Source organism: Hetaerina americana, unplaced genomic scaffold (genome assembly GCF_022747635.1).
Source record: "Hetaerina americana unplaced genomic scaffold, ioHetAmer1.1.p SCAF_1, whole genome shotgun sequence".
Taxonomy (NCBI): domain Eukaryota; kingdom Metazoa; phylum Arthropoda; class Insecta; order Odonata; family Calopterygidae; genus Hetaerina; species Hetaerina americana.
In genome coordinates, this window is record NW_027286069.1 from 47,762,131 (window position 1) to 47,766,973 (window position 4,843).

Consider the following 4,843-nt stretch of genomic DNA (forward strand, 5'->3'; position numbering starts at 1 on the left):
TCCGGGTAGCCATTGTTTACTGCTATTGTCTTAATAATATTAAGTTATTCATTCATATCATGTTATTCACTCCACCTCCAGACATTGCTTTTCACAAAAACTTGCAACATTTCATTCCATGATCAATAGACTAACTTCAATACCAATGACGGTTTCCAGCGTTTTAAAGGAACTTATGTGCATGAGGAATTTAATTTCTCATACCAAAGACAGAATCCCTACAAGTGAGAAAAGTGGTGTTTATAAATTAAATTGTCAATGTGGAGCAGGATACATCGGCCAGACTGTGGAAACGATTCATAATGAATAAGAAATACTTAGTTTTTCCACACAAACTTTATTTTTACGACCGGGTTTCGACGAGGATCGTCATCATCAGGTTACGGGTCAGGTTACCTGATGATGACGATCCTCGTCGAAACCCGGTCGTAAAAATAAAGTTTGTGTGGAAAAACTAAGTATTTCTTATTCATTACGTCAAAATTTGCGTTTAATTTTATAACAAAAAATTAACGGGCAGTACAATATTGTTTTGTGTGTATGTTTTTAATTATAAAATTCTGCCCCACCTCGTCACGCCGGGCACGGTTTACTTCATATTCTGTGTCTCTCACTCCATTATCCTCGGCAACAACATGAATTAAGACACTCAGAGAGCAACATGAATCCTTTAGTTGAGGAAGTGTTTCGTTTCATAACATTCTAACGTATATTATTTTTGCGTTGGAGCACGTTCTGGGCACGGGAGAGATATATATTGTAGCCCTTGGGAGAGCGATCTGAGCCTAAATTTGAAAGGAAGCAGAGACTAGAGGGGAAATGAAATTGAGAAAGGAAGAAAAAGAATATATATGCAAAGTGCGACGCAAGAAAACAATCAAAAATGACGTAATCTAGGTCTTTGATTTTGTGCTTCGAAGGCCGGAGCAAAGATCGCTTAGGGAGCCCAGACGACCGATTTGTCCACTACCATATTAGAGTTTAGGGTCAGAGGGGATCTGAAAAGTATATAAAGATGTTGTCATACTGTCCATTAATCAAAACCATTCAGACAAATCTCCATTGCGCTTTCTGCCGGTATCCATTATGAACAGTGATATTTGAGAAATGGTGAAATAAACCGTTCGATGTCTTGGACCTTGAGCCATTTTAGGTGGACGATAACACGCAACCCGGGAAACAGATGGAAAATTGCAGAAAAAGACAGTGAACATACCTTAAAACACTCATAAGCAAGGTTGGTGATATCGTTATTCAAACTGGGGATTTAAAATAATTTGAAAGTCCATAGAACATCATTTACCAATTCTTGATCTCTGATTACATAATTAGATAGTGTATTTGATAAATTATAATTTAATTTAAGTGCCTAATTTTTTCAGATACGAACATAATTTATCAAGTTGTTCCTATAATATCTTTTTAATATTCGTTCGTTCCCCTCTGTTATATTTTTTGAAACAGAACAAGAGTTTAAGCACCCTATTCTGCATTCGTCACCTTTGATTCCCGCGCTATAATCAGGCATTTATTTTGTTAATGACATATACCTTGAATCGTAAGTGCATATTCACGATTGGTATGAGTAATCTTTGTTTGAAAGTTTGTGGTTCATTTTTGTTTTTTATGTATATATGATCTCCGGGGTTCCATTAGAACTTTTAGAAAATTTGTTTTATCATATGACTGTTATGATGTAGTAATTCAGCGGTGCTCTAATGACTAAAAGTTTACTTTTAGTGCACAATGCATTCCATTAGTCTTTGTAACATTAGATGAAGAGCGGGAGCAGAATTGCCTTCTAAATAATCATATTCACATGTTCAGTGATTCGAATTTCACTCGATATGCCGACGCACAGATCTTTAAGTTTCGTGACGGGCCCATTTTGTCCCATTTCTCAAAACTACTAGTCGATTTACAAGTCCTCTCAAAAGAAGCTTTCAAACTCGCATACTATGTTACATGGGCAGGTAACATGTTCTGTACTTCTTGCAGCCTTCGGCAGACTCTGGTTGTACAAATTGTGAGGCTTTGTGAATTAGACCTGTAGCTTTGAGAATTGGACGCCCGGATTACCTCCCCCGTCGTTCCCGCGAAGGCCACCTCCCCACTTCATAAGTTTCCCAGGTTCAAAAGCAGCCGCTGCATTTTCCGACGGCGTCGTCCAACTGCAGAGGCGTACACGGCTGCCGCCTCCCCCCGAGGAGTGCAAATGCCTCCTCGTTTCTCGCGGGCGTTGGACGGGGAATAGAGGGGCGTGGGCGGGGATGTAGGATGAGGGAGGTGGAGCGACCCCTCCCGGTAAACTCGCTGCATCGCGATAGAAGGAATGAAGAACCCGCGCCGTACAGTCCTTTTGCCGTGTCAACCGGCGCGATCGCTCGCCCGGGTACCCTCACCACCCACCTTTCCACCCCCCTCAGGTAGCGCACATCTTCTCCTTCTCCTCCACGATAGCGGCCTTCGCGGACGGGACGAAAGATACGTATGCATTTTCTCTGCATTCGTACACGGAAAAAGTACATTTTTTGAAGCAGTCCTAAATCTGTAAAAATCTACCGAAGCAAACTTCGTCGTGATACTTTTAACAATAGTGTAAAAATTAGTTTCAAAACTAAATATAGTGGACTCAGGTAATGTTAAAATTGTGTATTATGGGATGAGTCAATTTTTGTGAAAACCAAATGTTCACTGTCACTTTCGATGCACCAAATTATTTCCAGTAGTTGAATTTCGATGTACTTCATCATTCGTGCCCATGACTTGAATATGTAACATAATAGACAAACGCGGAAGTACTAGGCATGGTAGGGAGGAGAGAGATCGGGAGAAATCCAAAGAAGAGATGGTTTTAGGGCGTGTTGAATGGGAATGAGATGTTAATTACTGTAATAGAGGGGAGAACGTCAGGTAATCAAGGAAGGTGCAGGAGTATTATATGCATGTTGGATGGAATGAAGGCAGGAAAGAAGTATGCGGACTTGAAGAGAGGCTTAATGTTGTGTCCGTTGTCAGGTCAGGTTTTCTTTAGGAGACGCGAGTACACATATTGTTGTACAATTGCATACCTGTAGGCTCTGTCCATCCAAATGTTCTACCTTAAACGGTGGAATAATAATAATTATATATAACTGTATATATATATACATATATATATATGTATATATATATATATATGTATACATATATATTCTTTGTGTATTATGGAACCTAGTTGTCTCTTGAAAATATACATTGTTTTGGCCGGCTACGTTTAAGAAAAATGTGTGAATGTTAATAGTATCCACTTGTGCATGCTATCGTTTTCTCGCTGCAAAACCTATTAGTACCAATATTTCCCATTATAAATATTACATCAAATGATGTTTACTCATTTTTTTATAATTTTACGTTATTCTGTAGTTATAGTTGCGAAAAGAATTAATTAGATAAGTACGCTAAATTTCATCTACATCTACATCTACATAATACCCCGCAAGCCGCCGCAAGGGCGTGTGGCGGGGGGTGTTAGGTCACCAACCGTAAAAACGAAAAATACCACATGCAAAAAACAACACGGAAAATTACACCCCAGCAGCGCACACACTCATGCAAAACTCCCTCCATCCAATACTCATGCAAACACATAAACTGCCAAACAACAAAAAACTGCACCCCAGGATACAGCACGAAAGCCATCCTAAAACACGCAAGCCAGGACACAACAAGCAAGAATGTGAAACATCACTACCACATGAAAATGCACCACAAAACACTAAATTTCGAGAGTAGGTTCTTCACAACGAATATTTCACGAGTCGAATAAAACTTCTGCTGGGCATAGTGTTCGCGGGTATTTCTTAAGCAATTTCGAAACATCGGCTCCTTGACAAACGCCAGAAAATCGCTAAAATTTCTACCAAGGCACACCTTACTGATGTAGGGAGAGAAATACTTGGGTATGAGTCGAGTTTATTTTTTTGCATATTTCTTTAAGCCTGGCGGGTTCTTTGCTGCCATTAGTCTTCCCTTCGGATTATTTGAATTGCGAGCCAATTCTTATGAAAATAATATTTTATTAATTTGCCTTCTAAGTAATCACCATCTGTCAGGTCAGAGGTCTTGGTTTCGGACCCAAAATATATTGGAGATGGTTGTAAATCATACGAGTGTCAATTTAGTTAGATTGTGCGATACAGCCTGACCTTTTGAGTTCGATACATACGCATTAAATCTGTCACTGCACTATATTCTAAATGAGATTTCATCGTAATAAATGAATCATGAACCCCGATTCTCGGGTAAAATCAGTCTTTGATCACGAATTACGAATCGGAGAGAAGCAAATGTCAAACCTCGGCCATCCCACGGAATGAAACAATGCTTGGCGTATTCTTGTTGGGTTTCTTTCTTACTCTAAAAATAACTCGAACAATCCTCTACGGGTAGTGGTATTGTGCGACTTGGATTTAAATCATTTAAATCATCAAATTTAATATCATTAGATGATGATAATAATATAAAAGATGATGATCGCGTTATTTCATCATTGGGAGATTAATATAATAAATGAAACTCAGATAAGAGAACTAGAATAATGACAACAGAAGAGGCTTTCTTTGGTTTGATTACTCAAAACAGATAGAATGGAACAAAACGCCGTACATAGATCAAATGGATTACTTTTTTAAAATAGTTTACGTAGGATATAGAAAATAAACATTATGGGTGGTTCGGTACACATAGTAATTTACTTGATTGCTGAAAGCAGCTTATATGTACTGTGATTTTAGAAATTTGTAGAGAATAGGGGATTATAACGGAGAATACCTTCACACCGGTAGTTATTATAAAACAGACA